The following is a 26306-nucleotide window of genomic DNA, read 5'->3' on the forward strand; positions in this document are numbered from 1 at the left end:
AAGTCAGAGAGATTATATGTTGCCAGATATAAATCTTAATATTATATCGAGATTTTAAAAAATGTAAATAAATTAAGATAGATAAAAAAAAAGACATTTCTAATTTATAATATAAGGTTGTTGCTATATATTGCTGGGTTTGGTGAGCGAAGCGAGCAGAGGTGGAGCATCCTAGTGATTTATCAATTATTTTTTATAAACAAGTACATTTCAAAATAGTATTGGAGACACAAGTTATTTTTTATTATTATTTAAGAGAAAAGTTTTACATATTTTTACATAAATTTAAAAATTTGAATCACAATAAAATTTAGCATTTTATTTATCTAACCATCATAACGAATAAAATTCAAAATTTTCCCTTTTTTCTTTCAGAAATGTGGTTTTTACAAATATTGAATTATAAAATATTAATTATGCAGCACCCAAAATAAAAAAATAAAACATGGAAATCTAAATATTAGATCAGAAGTTACATGCAAAGTGTCCGGGAAATGCTGTGACAAATGGCTAGGAGAAGTAAGGTACATCATAAGGATTAAGAATTACCTGGGAAACCATGACCGGAAATGTCATAGTACGCTGCCAGGGGTGCTTTTCTATTATGGCCATGTTGCTCGTGTGCCTTTGAACTTGCACTTTTATTTTCTAAAATATTTTAATTTCGTGTTAATTTTACGTTACCATTATAACCTTCGCTGAACAACTGAAACTCCTGGATCAGTATCCCCAGAGATATTGCTCTGTTATGGGAACTTAGAGCACTTTGTGACCCCGACAGATTTAACGTGCACCAGTCACCACAGAGATTCTACGGCCTGCTGGATTCCCGTTCTCACAATCGCGAGTCCAACGCCCTACCAACCAGACTATCCCGGCCCTCTTATGTTAGTATTGGTTATAACTTATTGTGAATAATTCCATTGATATACGCTCAGAAATGTTTTTTATCGTAATTCAATGATTAGGCGAGTTTGTCCAGTGAGTCGCCAAATAATTAAATTGTGATAAAACTGCTAATACTGTACCTATTTGAAAGCAAATTTTGATAATAGTTGATCAAAAAAATTAAGATAATTTAGATAAATAAAAGCATCTGATGTTCAATGGCACGCGATGTAACAGTTCATAATAGGAAAGCGCCCGTACGATAACATTTCCGGTCATGGTTTTCTAGATAATTATTAAACCTTGTGATATGTCCTACTTCCCCTAGAAGTTTGCCGCAACATTAACAATCTCATATATCTCACTGTCTGGAACAATTAAAAAGTTTTTCACTATTGAAATTTTTTGAAGATTTGACATAAAATGTCTGGCATAAGTAAATGGAATTTCACATATAAAGACCATAGTGACATTCTAGTGAATATGAGGAAATAAATCGAAACATCATTTTCTGGCAATTCCATTCTACAACGGATAATAAATTATTCATAAATCCTGAAAGTTTAAATATTTTCAACATGTCACTTAACATCATCATCTGTGTTCCCTCTTCTATAAATCGGATTTTTGTCAACACATGATTTGACTAAAAACCAGATAATAGTTTAAAAAGATTAGATGAAACGTCAAAACTATTTTATTCCAAGCAATACGCGTGGGAAGTTATTAGACAATTCATTTTTTGTCCTGAACAAATCAGAGTCTAAAATGTGATCTTTCAAAAGACAGACTTCATTATTTATTTGTTTTTGTTTTAAAAATAATTGATCTCGAAAAACTAGTTTGCAAAGGATTTGAAGTTTTGATGTTACATGATTATTTCAAGAAGAAGTTTTACAAAACAAATTATCGTTGTCAGTTGTTGTTTTCATATTGCATAATTATCTTCATAATTTTTTAATGAACTTCGAAATAAAAAATAAAATAATAAAAGGTGCTTGTTTTAATAAGTTATTTAAATAATAAGTTTTAATTCAACTTAAAGAATATTTTTTTAATAAATAAAATTTCATGATTTGATATTGCATGATTATTTCAGGAGTTACTTTTACAAAACTTGTTTTTGTTGCCAGTTGTTGCTTTTTTATTGCATACAGTGAAACATTATATAAAATATTATTAATAATATACGGTGAAAAATTATATAAATTATTATTAATAATATACAGTGAAAAATTATTGAAAAACATATTTTTTTAGAATATAAAAACTGGCCTAAATTTGGTGGACAGTTTTCAAAAATTTAAAACAAGAATACGGTTAATAACGTTTCCTCTCGGAGTTTTTGGTTTTAGTTAAGAAATTTTTCGACAATTGGAGTGGTGAAAAGTAAACCTATTTATCAACGAAGAATAAATAAAAATCATATTGAAATATGTCACATCAAGTCATGTGATTGCGACTAATGGTAGATATTTCTAAAATATTATTAGCTGCTGTGGTCTTAAATCGTTAACAAGTTTTGAGATGTAATTTTCAATCATTTTTCTCTGAATCAAGCTTTTAATATATGAACTGCTATCTATCTTAAAAATATTTTGAGTAAAAACCAGAAATTCTCTGGGGAGGGGGAATTAATGCCTTCGGTCTGAATTTGCTGCAAAAAAAAATTTTTTAATTTTAGCAGTTTTCCTGTTATAAATCTACGGAAATAGCCTCTCTAATTTTGTATTAACGCTAAGTAGGTAATTTATTAAACCTGTTTTAGTTCTAATTAAAATTAGAAACGAAAATTAGTATGAGTATGCACTGCATTCATAATTTCAATAGCCTTTTCATTAACTGCAAATTTACGTAAAAACTATTCATGTCAAAATTGTTTATAAATTTTTAAATGATAAAACTTTTTTCGAACTGTAATATTTATTTATTTCCGGAAAACTTGTAATAGTCATAATTTGCGGAAGTAGTTCCACGCATAGTTTCTTCATGAATAACATTTGTGGTCTAATTTCTTAATATTTAAAAACTTTACCAATACTGCATTACCTGCGCTCATAAAAAATATCGCCAGGTGGGAAAATGTCGCCAAATTGGAGCTTTTTAGGAAAAGTTTAATAACTTTTTAAATATTTAAGTCATTTGTCTGTTCTAAACTTCAGATAATTCTTCACGGAAGATTAAGTATATAGTTTAAAATCATCGCATTGCTTCTAATGTAAGGCACTTAAACTATGGCTTTTTTTTATTTACCTTGGTGAGAAAGCTTTGAAAAACAACGTTCACTTCCTTCCTAGCGCAGAGTGTTTCCGTCTTGGATAAGAACACAAAATTAAAAATAATGATGTTATGGGAGGGGACTCTCTGGATGCGATGGTATGTTTGGATAGTGCTAAAAGAGTAACACAACATCTAATCCCATCCAGCTTGGTTGGATAACCGAAAACTCTTTTCCTCTGATAATAAGCAATTCTTTTAATTTCCTCTTCTTCTTCTACTCTCTGTTATACCTCTTCCTCTAACTCCTCATTTTTTTTCTTCTTCCTCTATTATCTCTTCTACTTCTTCTTCATCTACTACTAATAATAATAATGCTTTTTTCTACCACCACTTTTCTTTATCATAATCTTCTTCCTGTCTCTACCTCTTCTTTTTTTCTTCCTCTCTTTAACTCTTCTTCACTCTGACTGTTCTTCTCTCTATTTCATCTTAGTCCTCTTGAGTATTACAGCCGATTCCCAGTCATGGCTGTTTGAGTCAGTTTCCACCAGGTTGACCTATTCGTCGCCAATGCTGATACCAATGTTCTTTAAATACTTTTCCACCTTGTACGTAACTAACCTTTTTTTCTCTAGCTTTGAAAATGTTATTATTTTCACTAGGTTTTTCTCTTCATATCAAAGTGTGTGATTTTTGCTATCTTAGTTTTGATTATGACTCTTAATGAATTAAGATCCCTAATATGCATACTTTTTAGAACTTCATTCTTTATCAAGGATGCTAAAAGTATATGTTTATGGACAGTGATTGCAGAAAACCTAGTGTATACACGTCTAAACAACTATAAAGGAGATTGTTGTACCTTGGACCAATGTAAATATTTACTCCCCATAGTGAAGAATTTCTGCATTGAGTAAATCTGGTTGATACCTGTGTATCGGGTATTATCTGCTGTATTGGTGGCTGTTTCTGATTTTTAAGATAGCCCTTTTCTAAACCCAAGTCCTTTAAAGACGGCTGATGTTAATCGCACCACCGGTGGTGAACCAATGGTCCGTGGGTGGTCCGAATAGCTACTAGTTAGTAGCTATTCGGACCAACCAAGGTCAAAAACGCGGATCAGCTCTGATATAACTGGTTGTAGGTGCTGCTGCCATCGATAATTAAAAGTATGACTTTTTTAAACTGTGTATTGGACAGCGTATAGTTTGCCTACTGTAAGAACACCCCCCGCCTCAAAGCCTGGAACCGCCTGCTGCTATGGAAACAAGAATAGCGCATTTCAGGGAGGGTAGCTTCTCTTCACTCTGGGGCTAACGCAGGAGAAAAAGATTACCTTTCTGTCGCATCCCCGAACCAAAACTTGTCCTAAACAGTGACTCTACACCCCTACTTGAAATAGTTATACCTCATTACCATAGTCACCGCCATGGATTCAGACGAATAACTAGGGGAGTTCTGCTTCAAACAAACTATAAAAGTGGTAGTACACGGATATAACGGGCAAAAGCACTTAACTTTAAAAAAACAGTGTAGGGTATACCAGGCAAGTGTGAACCGGACAATGGTCATTTTCTTCCTTGCTACTTAAGAGGAGTCGGTAGGACATACATCAACCATGCTAAAACTGACCTTTTTCGATGCACCTTTTCTAGAAAACTACCTATGAAATCGCTTTTAAATTTTGGGGGGATTTGTGAGATTATATTAGTTGCATGCTGTGATAATGTTTTATCGTTAACAGGAATGCTTTTTGAATTCTGAATGATTTTTTGCTCAAAAATGATGAAACTTTTTATTAAAAATTTAAAGTTCTCAGTTCTAAATTAATTTTTAAAAATTCCGCAAAGGATATGTAATAACAGTTATCACAGTGTAACCATGCACATGTTAATATTCTGTGAAAGAAAAAAATGAAGCAATATCTTGCATTGTATGAAATGGTACATCGTTAAGTCACAGTTTTAGCGTTATTGGTCAGTTTTAGCCTTACCGACTCCCCTTAAGCCACAAAGTAGAGAAGAGGGGGGGGGGAATGATCCTCTTTGGAAAAGAAACCTTTTAACTTGTCTATGAAATGGAAAGGAAAATAAAGGTTTATTTAGTGTTAGTTTAAAAAACAAAATAAATTTTAAAAGAAGTAAAATCTTGTATTCTTCCGCACAATTGAAAAGTGCTTCTCGAGAAGATTTGGAGAAAAGCGGCTTTGCAACCCTTTTTTTTTCCCTGCCATCAACACAAAAATAAAATTTCAGAAAACTGATAAAAACAATATTTATTTATTTATTTTGCAATATGTATTTTGTTATATGGTACAAAAATGCCAAAAATATGAAAATCTCAATTTTGAATTTTTCGTAGCTTGTGCAACTTTTTTATTGTACCGCAGTACCACAGCTACGTATTTTATTTTGGAAATATTATTTGTAAGGAAAATTATAATAATGCCTTCAATATTTAAGCTTTTTTTTTTATCCTTGCCATTCTTTTTTTTTCATATGCAATGTTACAAAAAGAATATTAAAATTTTCGATTGTTCAATACTTTTAATATAATTCAACAATTACATTTCATAACACATTCAAAAGATACGAAGCTGGTTAGATTTTATTTTATATTATTTTATAACCGTCGTTGAACAGCCGACCCAATTTTATGGGTTTACGACTACTAATGTTCAACTCCTTAGTCTTGTAATTTTGAACCCAATCCAGAAGACAAGGAAACTCCTGAATCGAGTATTGGGAGAAATTTGCCTTCGTGGAGGACTTTTTGATGGAAATAACCCGCATTTGCGTTACATAGGGAGGGAGACCACGAGAGCCTCTCACGGTTAGCCTGACGGCAAGGGGACTCTAACCTATGATCCGTCTACCACTGAGGATATTTCACGTCAGCACTGTGGTCGGTGAAAGCCGGATGCGGAAATTGTATCGACAGGGATTCGAACCCGGTTCGCTTCATTGGAAGGCGAACGCTCTATCCCTTGAGTCATCGAAGCTGGCTATATTGGACAAATCGAATATTTCTGCTATTTAGTACTCAAACTTTCTTTGAAAAGTTTCCCTAATTGACAAAACTGTGATATGTCAATCTACTCTCATATATAGTTGCAAGACAAAACGCTAAATTGTTAAAAGGTAGATTAAAGAATAAGGTTCTCAAGGTGGAAAAATAACTTCTTAATTTCCTTTTTAATAGACACTGGAAACAATTTTCATTCAAATAGTTTTTAATGCTAGGAAATATTATGTCATAAATGAATGAACCAACAATTAAAATAAACGTTCACTGCATGCATAATCCACAGAACGTAATTGCTTTGAGATATTTGTAAGCTGAATTTTAATCTGAGGTTGGCATTGCTTTAATACCGCTACTTTATTATTCTCTCATTTTGACTTTTCTTTATTATAAAAAAGAAGAAAATATTAGAGCTTTTTTCGGCTCTTGTGTAGAATCGGGGACCTCGATTTGGCAAAAATTTTCGCTCAGTTTTGCTGAAATCCCGTTTCGGATTACCATGATATACTTTGCGGTCTTTGCTTTCAATGACGTCATTTTCGAGTTAGCGGAACTTTTGTTTACCTTTATGTGGTTGGTTCTTGACTAATTACATATACATTCGTTTATTTGCAAATAGCCAAAAATGAGAGGGGCCCTCGATTGTAAACTACTACCCTTTTTACATCACGAAGAAATTTATATTTACATATTTCATGATTGCATGAAGATTTTCCATATTGCATGATTGTTTTTATATGCTAAGAAAGGTACCTTTTTCTATTTTTCAAAAAAAGTGTTTTTTGAAAAATGGCGCATTTCCCACAAAATTTCTAAGTTTTTAAAATATTACTTGCTGGATGAAAAATAAAAAAACTAAAATTGCTTCTAGGTAAAACACTGCCCTATAATTGAATACCTGCAACCGACATCATCATGGGTAAATAGTGGCAAATCAATTTCGACGTACACGCGTGACGTCGCTTACAACTATCCAATTAAATCTGATCTGAAAATTAACTCAGCGTGATAAAAAAAAACAAGCTTAATTTGTGTAACGTTGAACCGCCAAATATAATCACGTGATTAGACCGAACCATGTTATTTAAATCACATTGCAATTTTACATTTTTAACATTATTTTTCACTCTTAGCAGTATTTTACACCACCTCATTGTTCTAGAAAACTATTAAATAAAAAGAGGAATACATATTGAGGTATTGCTCTTCTACACTATTTATGTTTTAAATGTGTATATTGTACTATAAATCTAAATTTACTTAAAGTAATGTCCACCGCTACTTAAGAATTAATTTTCACTAAGGAAAAAACAACAATAAATGTTTCGATTTACAGCGTGTGTCGAATAGTTGTCAGTATTCCAAATGTAAGAAACTGCATATTTTGCATATTTTTGAAAGAAACTCGTAAAATGAAGTACTTTGTATGCTTGAAATGCCCGTTCGACGAAAAACACTGTACTTTCTTTTTATAAAATTCTTTTCTCTGTTGCGATACAAAAGAGAAACTTTTAGAAAAACAGTGATTGTTAGGCTAAAGAGTAAAAGTTTAGACACAGTGGAGACCCGAATAAATATGAAATCTACTAAACTGCATCCGTAAAAGTTTCTCAATAAGAAATTGACAGTTTTGTTCTTGTTCTATTTTTTTATTTATTAGAAATGGTATTGTAAAAATTTATTGAAAAAAATTTTTTGCCTTTTGGAATATTGGGCTTGCAACAATATTCCTTCAGAGTTTTTTTTTTTTTTTTTTTTTTTTTTTTTTTTTTTTTTTTTACAGCGTGCTACTGGTCCGCTTAAGGTCTGGTTTCTTAGGACAAGCGTCTTATCTGGGCGTCAACGTCACGCTGACGCCAACAAAATACTGGTTTGTTAGCTCAAGGTCTGGTTTCTTAGAACTAGCGCCTTATCTGGGCGTCAGCGGAAAGTTGACGTAGATCTGACGCCAAAAAAATACTTTTTTGTTAGCTCAGCGTGAGCAGTCGGTCAAACGCAGACATTATCTCTCATTGCGCATGCGTTAATAACGTAAACAAATATTTATTTTGAATTTGTATTGATTTTGTTATTGTCGACCAGTGTTTTAGAGAACAAATAATGACTTTTTCCAAGAAAAAACACATTATAGCTGAGCTAAATGAAGAGTGCTATGTTTAATGAAGAAGCTATGTTTAATGTCAAAATCAAAATCTTGGCTGATTTTTATGTGCTGTTGGATGTTGTCCGCCATTGCTTCTGTGGTTAACGTCACGCTGTAATCCAACTGCAGTTGAGTTGAACGGCAATAGTAGTTCAAGATGAGCGTTCGATGACGTATACTATCAAACTCACAAATGGACCAATCAGAGGTTAACGCTGATTTCCAGCTGACGGCGTCCTGTCCTAAGAAACCAGGCCTTTACGCTTGATTCTAAAACTATTCAGTTTTAATCCAGATAATGATTCTCTCGCGGAGTACAGAGTGTCAAAAATAAAAATAAGGTATAGCGACTTAAAAAATATCTAATAAATATCTGGGTAATACAAGCATGACTTAATAAAATATATAACAAGATCAAGAAAAAAATAAAAGAGCGAGACATTTTTTTTAAATTGTTGATTAGTTTCGAGAGTTATCTGTTTTGTTGAGAATAGTTTATGTTTGTATATAAGGTTTATACTAACCCGTTCCGTGTATTTCAATTTATTCTTGCAAAGTTTGCATTAACCCGTTACGGATATTTCAATTTATTCTTGCAAAGTTTGTACTAACCCGTTCCGTGTATTTTAATTTATTCTTGCAAAGCTTGTACTAACCTGTTATGGGTATTTCAATTTATTCTTCCAAAGTTTGTACTAACCCATTACGGGTATTTCAATTTATTCTTCCAAAGTTTGTACTAACCCATTACGGGTATTTCAATTTATTTTTGCTAAGTTTGTACTAACGCGTTTACGGGTATTTCAATTTATTCTTATAAAGTTTGTTCTAACCAGTTACGGGTATTTCAATTTATTCTTGCAAAGTTTGTACTAACCCGGTAAGGATATTTCAATTTATTTTTGTTTATTTGATGTGTTGATGTGTCAATAAATGGGTTTTTATTAAAAAAAATTAAGAAATAAATAAATAAAAACTGTCTTCAGTATAGTTGGATTCGCTACAAAGGTTTATTTAATTTTGATCTCCTGTTTTTCGTAGTTTTCTAACAGTTGTGACAGATCTGCAATAAACAAATTAAATTTCTTTCCTTTACACAATGATGGAAAAAAATCCGAACACCGAGAAAAAATTATTGTAGAGTAAATATGTGTGAGTACTAAATTAAGAGATTGATAATCTATGGCTCCCAAATTTTGGCTGTATTTCTTTTCCGCCGGTGGCATCGTTTGCTTTGTTATGAAAACACCAAAGCATTCTGCCTTTTAATGATGTGTTTCTGATCTAATATATATAATTCTCCTACGTGGCTCCCAAATTTTGGCTGAAGTACTTTGTACAACTAAATAAGATTCTTTTCACAACAGTTAAATATTTACTTTATTTTCTGCATTCATAGAGAAAACAGTCGGCAAAGAATTCTATTAGGTTAAAAAGCATTTCGCTAAAAAAATAACGAATTCTGAAAGAAATAAAAATAAACAACTTAAAAAATAAAAATGCTGTTGCCAGCCATAGAATTTTTTGAAAGTTAACTTAGCAACATAAATCAAAATGACATAGAAGCGCAACTAGATCAAAATTATGATACCTGAGCGCTTGACGTAACAAATCCTTCAATTCTAAAAGTGTTGTATCGCCAAATGCCCAAATTAACAATTGTGTTCTTAAAGAAATTCTATAAAAAGTTTTAAATAAACAACCTACTTCTAAAACTGCTTCTTGAAGAACTTGGCTCATTGATTAAAAATATTGTTTTAATTTTACAGTCTTCTTTACTTCTACTTTCATTATTGCTATGACCCTCTTTTATTACATTTTACAACTTCATGCTAAATTTGAGGACTTTAAGTTGTTTTGTGGTTGAATACTGACATTTAGAAATGTGTACATAAAAAAATTATATTTACAGGTTAAGAGTTGCCTCAGAAAACAATGGAATGGAACTTAACAATGGAAGCAATTGTTATTGTGAAAAATTGAATTGTATTGTTGACATCAAAACTAAAAATATTGTGTTTCAACTTAACAATACTACCTTAATTTATACTTTAAAATTGCCTCGGATAAATTTGAGTTGTTAGCAATGACTTAAACAAAAAGTTTTATTTTAACTGACAAATACTATATTATAATTTTAACTTTTTCTATGACTATATTCATTTTCTTACTCTTTTCTTTCTTTTTTATACATTTTATTTTTTTGTGATAAAATAAAAAACTTATAGTTGTTCTGCTTCTGAACACTAATGAAAACACAAAATGATGGGCTTCATCAACAATCAAAAATATATACATTTATTTTGCAAATTCCATATTATTAAGGTGGCGCCCTTCAGAGAATTAAAAATACAAAATTATCTTCATCAAAGCCGATGCTTTACATCCGGCGTTCAGTGGCAGACTACTATTTCATATTGTTTTACAACACATGGCTTTAGCCCTCTGGTGGGAAAGACTTTAAAACAAAACTTACAACAGTTACTTTTCTCAACAACTGAAATTTAGAATAGTTTGATTAAGAAAAATATGTGAACTGTTTGCAATTTCAAATTAATATTGAAATGTAGAGGTTTAAAATTTTCTACAGTGAAAAGTTTTCGGAACTTCAGTATTCAAAAAAGTGTACAAAAACTAGACGCTAAGAACGTATCCAATGAGCGAGCAAAGCGAGCATTGGATTGCGAAGCAATCCGAAATGAACTGTGAAGGCAGTTCCGGGGGTTGGTGAGCGCCAGCGAGCAGGGGGCGAAAGCCATCTAGTAACTATTGATCTTCAATTAATATGCTATGATCGTTTGTAGGCATATTTAACACTAATTTGCGCTGTGGGATCTTTAATTAAAGTTGGTTTACAATGACTTAAATGAATAATATTCTTTTAACTACTTTAAATCACTAAGCTTTGATTATTAGTTTTTGTAACGAGGTTAATGATAATGACTTTAATAATTAATGTGTCTTAATTAACTTAATTACTAGTCTTTTACCTCCAAGACACCTCAAATTTTAAAAACTGCGAAAATATATATTTTTTGAAAAAAATGTAGAATAAATCTTACTCTCCTAAAAGTTTTGTATCTATTTAGAGATAATTTGAAAATAAAGATGCTACATTATGAACCTATTACTAAATTACTAAGTTATTAATCTTAGTTATTAATCTATCTATCTTTTTATACGTATAAAACGCTGCTGTGTATGATGCATGTAGATCGTTAAAAACAAAACCTACGGAATTTATTTCACGCTTTGGCCACAACTGAAATACCTAACGAGTGAAGAGTCATAAGCTTGTAAGAAACGCTTTAACGTTCAAACGATTTTACGTAAGTAATGAAAAGATTAACTAAGCTATAAATCGAGTAGAAATGAAAGGTTGAAAGTGAACAAATCATGCAAACAAACTGTTCCATGTTTCTGTTTTAAATTAGGCTAATAAATATACGCAGTTTAAATAATAAATTAGAGCCATATCTCAGTTTTAAGGATGTTTCCTAAAAATAAAGCAGATGAGAGATGCATTCCATCAAAGTAAACTGTTCAGTTTCCAAACATTGAAATTTATATTTTCCTGTGGAGAAATTCTTAAAATCATTTGTTTCACGCATGAATCATTTGTTTCACGCATTTGTTTCACGCATGATTTCAATGTAACATTAAAATGCATATGAATCAAATCTTTATGTACTTGAGTTGAATGAAATGTATATAAATCAAGGGTTTCACGGGATGTATTTGTTGCGTACTTTTAGAACTTTATTTTAAAAAGATTTCGTCTTTTCATATAAATGGAAGTGTTTATTTAAAGCTAGACAATGTAAAGCTAAATGATGTAAAGCTATAAAATACATCAACATATAGCTAAAAGATATTTATAGTTTCATCTACTCATATAAAGCTAGAATAAAATATAGAAGCAATGTAATGAGTAAACAAATGAATCCAAGAGCCATTCAAGGCAACTGCGAAAACATTTTTTTCTTGGGGGGGGGAAGGGAGAATAGCAAATAGAGAGGCGTGCCCCTTTGTCTCTTTTACATAAAGCACGAACACTTAATTGTAAGCCGCGATGACTCAGGAGATAGAGCGTTCGCCTTCCAATGAGGCGGACCGGATTCGAATCCCGAAAATGGCTGGTTGATATGAATCCGCATGCGACTTGCATCAACCACAGTGCTGAAGTGAAATATACTCTTCAGTGGTAGACGGAAAATGGTTAAGAATCCCTTTGCGTCAGGCTAACCGTGGGAGGTTCTCGTGGCCATCCTCTCCATGTAACGCAAATGCGGGTTAGTTCCATCAAAAAGTCTTCCGCGAAGGCAAATTTCTCCCAATACTTGATCCTGGAGTTCCCTTGTCTTCTGGATGGGATTCAGAATTACAAGGCCATCTGAGTTGGACATTAGTAGGCGAAAACTCAAAAATTGAGTCAGATGTTCAACGACGGTTATAAAATATAGAACTATAATAGTCCTAAATATATAGTTATAAAATAGTCCTTAACTTAAACGTGCATGCATGATGATATTTTTCTAGAGGAATATTCTTTCCTCGCGTGAGCAATAGAAGTCTGAAGCAAACTGAGTCGTTAGATCTTCAGAAATGAAAGATTAAAGGCAAATAGTTCTTTTACAAAAAACTGTTTTATATGTCTGAATTAAATGAATAAGTATGTTTCGACCGAGCGAAACGAGACCGAATTGCGTACAATTCACTATTCCTCTCGCAGTGCCAAAGGTTGGCGAATGCATCGAGCAATGGTGGGTTTCCAAGCCATATAATGTAAAGCTTATCACAGTTTGTCTGCTACCATGGAAACAAGAGAAAAACCATCTCTTATGGAGGATAGTAGAAAAAATGACATCATTTTCCTAAACTAAATAAATACTAAGCGATTGAACCCATACACCTATTCTATGTTACTTATTTTCGTAAGTACAGTAACAGACAGCACGCGAGTCTGATGTCTGGTGGTGTGTTCGTGACAGCCAGCCAATACATCACACTTTATAGAACTCTAATCATTATTTTATGTGCACAATGCGCCAAAAAATGGATCATCCTGAAGAACTTTTGATCTATTGATCGCATCTTCACGTTCTAGGACTCAATCTTAATGGTTTAAGGCAGTGTTCCCAAAGTGTGGTACGCATACCCCCAGGGGTACGGGAACAGTTTAGCGGGGGTACGCTTTTTATACGAAATATCTTGCAGCGAACGAAAATTTCAAAAAATTTATTTAAAAACAAAGCTAGACATGAAAATTTACAATTACGTATTTTTCTATTGACTATTTTTTGCTGTTAATAATTAGTGGTGTCAACAGCCAGTTGTGATTTTCAACTTTTGTGCAATTTTTTTATAGTAAAAAATACATTAAATTTTTTTATAAGTACCTACACAGCGTTAGGAAAAATTTAGAAAGGGTACACAAAAGTCATTAGTTTGGGTAACACTGGTTTAAGGGGATAACTTCAAATATACTAAATAATTAGTGAAGACAATATTTTAAGTTACAAAACCAGACAGAAAAACGTACTTTCTCTGAATAAACCTACCTTTTTTTCCCAACGGATTCAAGTTTCTGGCGCCAAAATATACGGAATCGCTGCATACTGGGAAATACAGGAAAACGGTCCGAAGCTTAGACCCCTTAATGTTAATTTTACTTTTCGCGTATTTCGCCATATCTGGAGAACTTTTTAAGCAAATTGAAAACATTTTGCACCCAATTATAAAATTCCTTTATCCAAAGATAACTCCATGCAAAATATAACTTTCAATAAATATTTATTGTTTTTTTTATTACTTCATTTAATAGTGGTCGAAAAAATTTGAATCTTAAGGTATATAATTTTTTTACATCATTTAAAATTATGTATTTAACATGCCAAAATACAAAATTTAAGCGAAATCGGTCGTATAGTTTCTAAGAAATCGAATTCTAAAAAAAGTCGTATACTTAAAATCACCTTACAGTTCAACCACGTAAATGGTGACATATCCTTGTTCCGAAGGTAAAAGGTTCAGCATTTTCTTCTCTAGTAAACGTCTTTTTAGATGAGGTGTGTTCAAAATAAATTTCAGACTCGCTCGATTTTTCAGAAAAAGGAGTCGTTTCTCTTCATCTATCACAATCCCTTAAATATCCTGGCCTACGAAAATGGGTGAAAAAAAATCAGGAACTGATAAAGTATATTTTAGGAGGCGTGAAAAATGGTTTTTCGTATCGATCAATAAGACCTACCTTTTTTTCCGCTATCACTACAATATTTCATCACCGCAAATTCTTTCCTAAATCACGTCGCGGTCTCCTAATCTGAAGATGTCATTTTCCTACTTTCTGAAAAAAAGCGATTTCAACAAACGCAAAAGTAAATATGAAATTTAAAAGCATTAAAATGAGAGTATAAGAAAGCTTTTAAAGTTCACTGAAGTTAATTTGATCTTTTTTTCTCTTTTTGAATATTTGTTTCTTCAGGCATTTCTGCTCTACATTTTCTGTACTTCAACATTTCTACGATATTAAAAAGAAGTAGATTCCGAGCAAAATATTTTTTTTTCATTTGCATAATAAAAAGGCAGCAGATTCTCGTAGTGAATTCATTCCTTTTAAGAGACCTTACCAATTTGGAACGCTGAATATTATTGAAGAAGTAATTTTGAACAAAAAACAAAGGAAGGAAGATAAAAAAAAAAAAAGCTTAGCAAAGTCAGATAATGAGTAATATGTAGTTTGCCCAATCAGGGCAAAAAATTTCTCCTTGTAACATCTACAATTTATCTTGTACACAAGGTCAATCTTTGATGGCTAAAAAGTTGTCCCCTTTTTTCGAATCGATGTTGGTCTTTAAGACCGTGCGTTTTCACTTTGAGAAAAATGCAAAGAATATACACAGGTAAAGAAGGCTAGCTTCCATAAACATAATGTAAACTGGTCCCCTAAGGGCTGGTACGGTCCCTGTGTTTAAAAGAAAAAACAACATATAGTAACACAGCAGCAGAGAGTTTTGAAACAGGTTTATACCCATCTCTTCCCCATCAACTTGGGAAGAAAGAAAGTTTTCTCTTTTTATTTGTGGTTGGGTGGTTGCAGCATTTTTGCACCATTTATAAACAGTACTGTTCTATTAAATAGTTTGGTTTAGAACTCATTTATATCATCCATGTAGTTGAAATCTCTTAACTAATTTCAGACACGAAATAATGAAATCGCCGTTCGGGAGGTAGATAGGTACTTTATTTATGTTGCACTAGAGCTGCACAATGGGCTATTGGCGACGGTCCGGGAAATATCCCTGAAGATAATCCAAAGAAATGCCCTCGCAAATTTGATCCTCTGCAGAGGGGACAGCTCCCCTGCTTTGGTATCCCGAAGACCAGCGCGCGAAGTCAAGCACTTTACGGTAGAACAGTTAAAAGAGGACCGATACAGTGCACCCTCGGTCCCAACGCAAGCTGATGGATAGTCCACATTCGGCCTACTTCGATGGATGGTCCACATTGAACAGTTAACTAGCTATTTGCGACTGCGACATTATCCATCTCCGCCTGCTGAAGCTACTCAGACTCGGTCGCACACAACGTCGGCCTGTCGTTGTGTGCGACCGAGTTGTCATACACTCGACTGTTAATGACAACACAGAAGCGACCACGACCGTGAACTTAATTCAGCTCTCACTATCAGCACTCAAGAGTACGGTGATCTTAATACAGCTCTCCCGGCTTTTCACAAAACAGCAATGAATCAACTAGTGGTATCCGTTCATCGAATTCCATCACAGATAATATTCTTGTGGGGGAGTACTGTACTGTATCTACCACTACAAATATACAATTCCAATTCCCTAGTATATCAGACACATTAACTCGATTCTATGGTGGAGTACCTTTCCATGGAAGAAGGTTGACATGGTCGATAACTACTCACACCCACATTTTTCCCAGTCAATGTTTGTCTTCTTATTCTTCTTTAAGGCCAATTTTTGATAGATAAACCCCTTTTAAGTTCCTTGGTGGTCGGTAGAAATTTCTTGTATGCGGAAAAAATTAAATGCTGCTAGAAGAAGATATCAAAGGACTAGAAATTTCGTTTTAAGGGAGATTTATAGAAGCAGTTATCTTCGTATCAGGTCTGAGTATAACTTGAAACTTGAGCAAAGCAAACTAAATTCTTGGAAGGATTTTCTTGGGGATATTACTGTGCAAAATGTGTGGAAAAAAATTTATACTTATGGAGTTAAGACCAACTTTGCTAAAAGACTTGAAATCTCGGGTATTGAAGATTCCCCTGGTCATTTCACCTCTTCTTTTGAAGATACGATTGATGCTATATTGAAGAAATCGTTTCCTCGTGATTCTAAAATGCAGGACCATTTCAGTCATAAGCTCTTACGCGACGAGGCTGAATTGGATTATGACGCTAAAGATGATGTTCCCTTTTCTAGTGCGGAAGTTGATTGTGTAGTTGAAAATTTAAAAGTGAATAAAACTCCAGGATACGATAGAATTACGAATGAACTAATTAAAAATTTGCATGTTAGTTGTCCTTCTATACTGATGACCTTGTTTAATGTTTGTTTAAATCTTGGTATTTTTCCGAAGATCTGGAAAAGAGCGAAAGTTGTACCGATTCCAAAAAATTCTGAGCTATCAAGGTCACATATTGATAACTTTCGATGTATAAGTCTACTTCCTTGTTTAGGCAAATGTTTTGAAAAACTCTTCATAAATAGACTCAACTTTCATCTACGACAATCAAGCCTCTTAAGTGAGGATCAGTATGGTTTTACACCTCAGAAGTCGGCTGAAGATGCTCTGATCCGGCTTTGTAATATAGTTAGACAGGGTAAACATAAAAATTTTGTCACTTTTCTTGTTTCCTTAGACATTAGAGGAGCCTTCGATAATGCTTGGTGGCCTGGAATTCTGCACTTGCTTAGACAACTCAAAGTTCCTAAGAATATTTTTTACTTAATAAAGAGCTTCTTGCACGGTCGCTCTGTTGATCTTACTCTGGGCAATATCACAAAAAACTTTGTTTTGGAAAAGGGTTGTCCTCAGGGGTCCGTTACGGGACCTTTTATTTGGAACCTTATTATGAATGACTTGCTCTGTGGTTTATCAGAATTTCAAAATAGTTATAAAATTGCATTTGCTGATGATCTACTTATTATTGTTCAGTGCAAGAACTTTAATGATGCTTGTGTTCTTTCTCAGAATATCTTGGATTTCGTTTTTGAATGGTCGAAACTTTATAAGCTGGAATTCAATCCTTTGAAATCTAAAGTTATGATGATATATAAAAAGTCGATACCGGATGGGGTTATTCAGTTGACTCTTGGGAATGAACCTATTGAAGAAGTAAAGCAGATAAAGTATTTGGGAGTTATTGTTGATAATAAACTGCAGTTTAAGCAGCACATATCTTATGTATCCAGTAAAAGTGAAAAACTTCTTCTTGCTTTATTGCGAATTTCAAAAAATACTTATGGGGTTAAAACAGATGTTCTTAAATTAATATATAATCAAGGTATTGTACCTCTTATTTCATATGCTTCAGGATCTTGGGGAAACTCTTTGAGAAAGAAGATAAATATTAGAATCCTTAGAAGAACTCAAAGAAGAATTCTTCTACGTATTATTCGGGGATACAGAACTGTTAGTTATGATGCGGTCTTTGTTATCGCTGGTCTTCCGCCTATTGATTTAATTATCTTAAATAATCTTGAATTAAAGGAGAAGATAAAAGACAACGATTGTCTAACCCTGGACGGGAAGCTTCCTATTTCATGTTTGCCCCACCCAGCATGCAGGAAACCTGTTATAATTATTCCTTATGTAAATAATGTTTTTCAGGAATATAAAACTATCTGCTTTACGGATGGTAGTAAGCTTGATGGAAGGGTTGGTCTTGCTTTTGTAATTTATGAAAATGGAACAGAGAAGGTTACTGCCAAGCACCGACTACATAATGAATGTACTGTTTTCCAGGCTGAACTTTTGTGTATAAACCTGGTTGTTAAGTGGATACAAAATTCTTTTAGTGAAAACCAAATTTTTAAATATCTCATTTGTACAGATTCTCTTTCTTCACTTTTTCTTTTGCGTGACACGACTTCTACTGAGAAGCTTGTTGTGGAAATTCACTCGATTTTGAACGCTCTTGAAAATGTAACTATTCATTTTTCTTACGTTCGTGGCCATAGCGGTATTTTGGGCAATGAAAGAGCAGACCAATTGGCTAGGGAAGCTACGTGTGGTGAAATAGACTTAAGGGTGTCTGTTCCAGCTTCTCACTGGAAGCGCATCGCTAGAGATAAAATCATTACGGACTGGAATGCAGAATTTCTTGCTTCGCCTCGGTCGCTCTGGACGAAAAGGTTCTTTCCATCCATTTTTCACCGTTTGCAATGTAAATTCTTTGCAACTGATTTTAAATTGACCCAAATTTTAACAAACCATGGAAATTTTAAGAGATATTTATTTCGTTTCCATCTGCAGACCAGTGGAATTTGTGCTTGCGGTGATGCTGATGAAGATGCTGAACATATTCTTCTTCACTGTAGTCTCTATGCGAGTGCCCGAATGAATTTAAAGACTAATTTGAGACGTCTTTCAATTTGTTGGCCACCTGTCTTATCAGAACTGGTAAAAAGTATTGAAAGTCTTGCGGCCTTGCGGAATTTTGTTTCTAATGTAAATTTGTAAATTTTTCTCCTTTTGTTTTTACTTACAACTGTAAGCCTCATGCTATACTTTGTGGTGCATGAGGAGTTTTAAGTCGTTTAAATTAAAAAAAAAAAAAAAAAAAAAAAAAAAAAAAAAAAAAAAAAAACCCTTTTAAAGGCTAATGTTAAGCTTTATGACTATCCTCAGCAAACATATTAATTTAAAAAGTATTTCAAATATTTAATTGCAGCTAAATATTTCAATACTTTCATCGTTCAAAATCCACATAATTACGAAAAGCGCATTTTTAAAACCGTTTGAAATCTCTTGAGTTCATTCAGCTATAACTAAAGCACTAATTTTATTTGGTGGACTTCATCAACGAGGTATTAGGTAGACTTAATGAACCCCCGGATTTATAATGCTGGAGGCAATTTTAAACAGATCCTTTTACACAAAGACACCCATTATCTCTTTACAAAGATTCATTGTACAAAGACAACCATTAAAAGATAATTGAAAAAGCGTGTGGATAAAAGACGAGGCCGAGTTTAGGGATTAAGAACTGGGTAGTTGTCCTAAGCTGCTTAAATGTAGGGCCACTCTAAATCAGTTGTAAGTTCCTTGAAATTTTATAAATTTTTCTAAGTTGGAAAATTTGTAATATTTAACGTTTTTTTTTATTAATATTTTTGCAGATTAGTTTAATTATAGTTGAAATTATATATTTAACTGTTACATATTTTCAAGTTTTCCTTCATAACTACAATTTTCATGACTTTCTTCGACAAAATTTTTGCTCGTTTTGTAGGATAAAAGCTTGAAAATACAGCTATTATGTTTTTGTTTGAAAAGTTCAGCTTATAAGCCCACAGCACGTCTTTGAAAAAAGTCAATATATATAACATATTGTTTTTAAAAAAAAGTAAAGTAAATGAGCTGTATTTGTTTATTTATTTTTTTAATAATTTTCCTTTGAGCAGCGATGGCTCTGGGGAAAGAGCGTTCGCCTTCCAATAAGGTGAACCGGGTTCGATTCCAGCGATGGCTGGTCATTACGAATTTCGAACTCTGCTCGCACCAACCACAGTGCTGACGTGAAATATCCTCAGTGGTAGACGGATAATGGGTCAGAATCCCTTTTACCGTCAGGCTAACCGTGGGAGGTTCTCGTGGTCTTCTTCTCCATGTAACGCAAATGCGGGTTAGTTCCTTCAAAAAAAGCCCTCCACGAAAGTAAATTTCTCCAAATACTTGATCCAGGAGTTCCCTTGTTTTCTGGATTGGGTTCAAAATTACAAGGCTACGGAGTTGAACATTGGCAGTTTTAAACCCGAAAATTGAGTCAGATGTTCAACGACAGTTATAAAAGAAAATAATTATTATCTTAAGTGTATAAAAAGTGTTTTGAAACACAAACAGAATTGCTATTAAAAAATTTATTAACAAACGTGATTGTGTCATAAATTAAATAAATATGACAGAAGGAAAACACTTCAAACTTGACCTTTACTTCGTGTTACATCAAACGTTGCAATTCTGATTTTAACCCCCCCCCTCCAAATTAAAACTTCGAGGGTAAAGCCATTTTACGGTAATTTCATTTGAACGTTCTTTTTCCAATCTGACAGTTTACAATTTTCGGATTAAAATTTTTCTTTCATTGGAAAGAACAAAAGTGAAAAAAACACATATATAACTTATAAGGACTTAACATGTAATTGAGTTGAGTTTCCTTACTTTGGATTAATCCACACACACCCCTCCAATTTTTCACTCTCTTGTCTTTTCGAAACCATCTCCATAACCGCATCTCCTAAGAGAAGAGTAAGAATTCCCTGAAGATGCGATAAGGCACGAAAGAGCCTGCATCACGTTCAACGAATATTACGCTGACGTTAACCAAATGTACTCGCAAAACCTGACTTTAGCGACTAATGTGCTTCCTTTAGACGCTGACTTGGCATAAACTTGTCGGTGTTGGCTGAGAATTTTTACTAGATTTTTGGTGTACCGATTAAATATTGTATTCGTATCATCGCCAACTTTTCGTTCTGATGTTTCAAACTGAATAGCATCACACAGTGTTGAATCTGAAATATTGATTCAAACATATCTATCTTATTTTTGAGCAATATTTTTTTTCATATTTTGGCGCATTTATTATTCTACACTTCATCTTCGAAGAAAAACCAGTTTTTTATTCTTTTCTTTTTCTTTAGTTGGCGAATAAACGAATATTCAGCAACATGCATGCAGAAATTTATAAAACGGGGAAGGAAAGAAATATTTTATTCGTCCGGCAAAGCAAAACCAGCCGATTCTTCCGGATTTTCTGGATGAATTTGTTATGATATTTAAATTGGTATGAAAATTGATGTTTCTATATTTATTACTTATTTCATTAAATTTAATTTCAAATTAATTTGATTGCATGAATTGTTTTAAAGTATATGCAGGGTGTTTTGTAAAGATCGCTCTGTGTGGATATTTTTGGAATCCTTAACGAAAACGAAATAAAAAGTGTATGAATTGAGGGCCCCAAATTAACCGAAACATTAAATGCTAAGCATATTAAATCCGACCAAATTAAAAACGACCAACGTAATTACGACCAAATTAAATGCTATCGAAATTCATCAATACTTAATACGCGAGGTAGGCGTAATAAGCAATAAGAAAGGTTTAAATGGAAGTTGTTACTATGAAAATGATCCCAATAATCTTCTTTGTTGCTTCACGTATTTTTTAACAAAATACAAATTCATTCCAGAGACAAACAAACTGGTTTTGAATTATTTCATTCTTTCCTCTACTGGCTGCTCCCGGCATTAACGGTTGTTCAATTGTTTGAAAAATATTTCCAAACTAAACTCAGCGGCGCGACAGCCCATAAAGGGCCAAGGCCTACTGTGCCCATCTCAGTTTTCTTGACCTTGGGTTATGGGATGCAGGAGCAGATGTTCCGGTTAGGTGGTCAGCTGAACGCGAAACCCCCAGTGCTTAGTTCCCAAGCATGCTTGGTACTCATTTATCGATCCACTGAAGGGATGAAAGGCTGAGTCAACCTTGCCCGGCCCGAGGATCGAACCAACACCTCTTAGAAGAAGGAAGGCCTCAGCACGGATCAATTTAGTAGTCCGATGTGACGAAGTTAACTGCGCAGTCGACGAAAAATAAGAAAGATGTCATTACGTTCAGGGTACTAAGCTGCGCAGTGGTGGAAAATACGAAATATGTCATTACGTTTGGACTACTAAAGGATATTTATGGTAACCCGTGCTGAGGCCTGCTCTTTTCTAGGAGGTGTTGATCGAACCCAGGACCTCTGGCACGGGAGCGTGAAACAATACCACTCAGCCACCGGGGGGAAATATTTCTAACCATAAAAATTTTCTACCTTTAGTTTTTGCGATAATTTTAAAATTATTTAGTTATGGCTGCTATAGCGGATCACGTGACACTGCTTTATCGCCACGGCAATATGAAGATAGAGCTTGTAAATGTAAAATATTTTTCTTTCCGGCAGGAGTCATCAAGGAAGTGTGTTTATCTTTCTGGTGTAGAAGTTAATTTTACACCGAACTTTAAAAATAAGGTCGTCGGGAGTTTATTGATCTTTGCAAATTCCCCTATCGATCACGAATGACTAGACTCAGTGCTCTCCCTTCAAGAGATTACAGCGACACATCAGACTGATTGACTTTATTTGGAGAAGATAATTTAACGCCCCCATAAACATCTTTCCGGTTTTCTAAACCGAAACAAAAGTTAAGTTCTCAAATAACGTCTCACTCATGAAGAATTCGTGACGAGAAATTTTCCTGAATTTTTTTATGCAGAAAGTAATGTTAAAGATAGTTTAAATTACTACGAAAGCAAGTTCCTCTGATAGTTATGAGGAATAGAATTTTATTTCTAATGTTAAAAAATGAAATTTTTTTGCTCATGTGAAACATTTATATTTAATACAGAATAGTTAGAGTTAGAGAAAATCCAATAGTGTCCACTCTGGTTTGGCAGATGAAACGTTGTATGACTCGGTCATGGCACAAATCGATTAGCTAGGCATACATTTTTATATTAATAATTAATCCCGTAATCAATAAAGAATAACACCTTTAAATAACAAGGAATGTGTTAAACAGTTATAGTATAAAAGATTTTTTTTTTAAAAGATGCAGTATATTATCGCATTTTCTCTCTCTTTCTGTCTCCCTCTTTATCTTAATTAATGGAGTTAGTTTTATTTCATTTTATTACTGCCGTTGATCAGCCGACACAATTTTTGGGTTTACGTCTACTAATGTTCAATTCCGTAGCCTTGTAATTGATAAACGGTCACTAACAGATTTCAAGAACAATTAATAGGCGAGTTGACGGCTCAAATTTCCAAACTATGAGTCGAGGTAGACACATTAAAAAATCAAAAGAAAACAAATGAGGCCGAGGTAAACAATCATACTGCGAGAAGATACCCCCCATTGTTGGTTAGGTGCTATTATTGTGGGATTCAGGGGCACATTCAAACAAATTGTTATAAAAAAGAGAGAGATCAAAGACGAAACAGATCAAAATCGCGAGAAAGAGTTGGATATAGAAGACCAAATTATACTAATGCAAGAAATTTTGTAAACAATTCAGATGGAAGGAGAAATGCTAATACTCAAAATTATCGGGATTTAAACTCCAGAGGGAGGTATTAAAATTAAGGTCTGCTGTATCTCCCGGAAACTCTTGTAATTCAGACCAATTTAAATTCCCCGTTATAAGCGTAGTGTCAAATAAATGTAAATTTAATTGTTTAATAGATAGCGGTGCAACAATTTCATTATTAAGTCCAACAATTTTCGATAAAATAAATAAAAATGGTCAAGTCTCAGAATTAGAATCAAGAATAAAAATAAAAGCAGTAAATGGTAGATAAGTAGAGATAAAAGGACACTGTAAACTTATCATAGAAGTAAGAAATACGTTAGTTTTAGTTAAAATTAGAAAACTCATATTTAAAGTTAAATTTTAATTATAGAAATATTCTTGGTTACATAATTACATTAACATTAAGTAAAACAAAAGGGGAAGAATCTAGGAATCACAGGTCACATCTTCCCTGCTATGCAAACTCTCTACTGATTCCTAAATGGGTGCAACCCCTACAGCAAGAGGGAACTTCGCCAAACACACCCTTTGGCTTACTTTATCGATGTTTTTGGCGCACTTACTATTTTGAGACTCCTTGCTCTGCATCATAATTTTGAACCCTATATAGAAGACAACGGAACTCCTAGATCAAGTATTGGGAGATAGTTGCCTTCGTGGTGGACTTTTTGATGGAACTAAGGCGCATTTGAGTTACACTACTAGATTACAAAACTACTAGAACCTTCCGCGGTTAGACTGACGGCAAGGGGACTCTAACCCATGATCCATTTACCACTGAGGATATTTTAATTTTGCCAGCACTGTGGTCGTTGCGAGGAGCGTGTGGAATTCGTATCGACCAGCCACCGTTGGAATTCAAAACCGTTCACCTCGTTGGAAGACGAATGCTCTATCCCCTGTACCACCACGGCTCTCACATTTTATCTAACCATCAAGAGAGATGAACAATTTGCTCCCGTGATATTCGTTGACTAAGATAGTGCACATATTAAATCCTCATAAATATCGCAAGTAAACAAATAGCATTGCTTCATTGTCGATATCTGTAGATTTGTCAACTTTGAGTACGTATCACAGTGATGTATTTAATCTTCTCCAACAGTTATGTCTAAGTCTTGGGCTATTTTTTTCAATAGCCCAGTCACAGTAATAGTCGACAAAGGTACATGCGCAATATTTTCCCCACCAATCTCTTCTGGAAGATCATATCAAATATCTTTAGTGGAGGGCAAGATAAATTCTTCACCAGCAGTTACTGGCTTTATATCCTTAGCAATACGGTTAGCCACCAAGTATGATGCTTTCAGTGTTAGTGCTTTAGTGTATTACCGTCATTATTTTTTAAAATAATTAATTAGCGATATTATTTACTTTCATTCTGACCAGAGGATAGAGAGTTCACCAGCCAAGGAGGTAAGTCAGGTTCAAATCCCAGTGGTGGCTGGTTGATGCAAATTCTCCTCTCGACTCGCACTGATTACAGTGCTGACGCAAAATATCCTGAATGGTGGATAAATCCTGGGTTAGAATTTTTTTGCAATAAGGCCGACCGTGGGACGTTATGTGGTTTTTATCTCCATGTAACGCAAATTCGAGTTACTTCCATCAAAAGGTCCTCAACAAAGGCTTGTTTGTTCTAATGCTTGATTCAGGAGTTCCCTTGTCTTCTGGGTTGTGTTCAAAATTACAAGGCTATGGAGTTGGCTATGTAAACTCAGAAATGGGTCAGCTGTTTAATGCCACTTATAAAATAAAATAAAACCTTTTCACTCCAAACAATCGAGTTTGGCTGAAACTCTCTTTTAAGTCGAGAACTGGGAAAAAACTTTTCCCCTCTTTTTCTTTTATTTCTAATGTAAATTACACTATAAAAAAAATGCCATACAAAAATAAACAATAACATAAAAAATAAACATACAGAATAATTTCAACCGACCAATATCCTCACAAAAATTTTAAAAACATTTAGAACTAAACATTTGTAAGATTAATAAATAAAGAGAGATAGTTGACAAGTAAACTAAAACTTTTTTTGTAAACTCCTATTTAAATATTCTTTAAATCTCAATCAGGCAACAAGCAAAAAAATAAAAAAAACGTAATCTTAAAACATGGTAATTATGTTGAAGAGCCTGATCTCAATAAAATACTAAAAAGCCTAATCATTATAAAGGTTAAGTGGAGAGCCTTCTTACAACAAAACTTATGGACTGCAAAGCAAATTTAAAGTAAAAAATAAACACAAAAAATTTTCTGTAAGATTAACTAATTAAAAATAAGAAGCAAAAAAAATGCTTCTCTGTCAGATTAATTATAACTAATGAATTCCCTACCATACGAAGTAGGAAATAGCTAGTTTCGGAACTTTACTTACAGAATTAGCTTAATTGCAAGATATGATCACGGTGAGCCTCAACTTTCTGAGCAATGTTGTTCCAAATGTTTCTATTCTTATTCTTGGATTAATAATTTTAAATCCTTACTTCATCTTATCTGTGTATAAAAAATAATAAGTCAAAGTTGTGCTTGACTTAGGTGATGAACTGTCTTAATTTAATGCAATTCCAAGCAAAACTTTTACTTTCGTTCGTTCGAAAAAATATTTTTGCGTTAATTTTCACCACCCATCTCTTATCAGGCAATGCTGAAAATTAAGACTTAGACAAAAAAATATCCTCCGTATTCAACTTAACAT

The sequence above is a fragment of the Parasteatoda tepidariorum genome, chromosome 3, assembly GCF_982258835.1.
Source record: "Parasteatoda tepidariorum strain Cologne lab strain chromosome 3, Ptep-v5.0, whole genome shotgun sequence".
Lineage (NCBI taxonomy): Eukaryota > Metazoa > Arthropoda > Arachnida > Araneae > Theridiidae > Parasteatoda > Parasteatoda tepidariorum.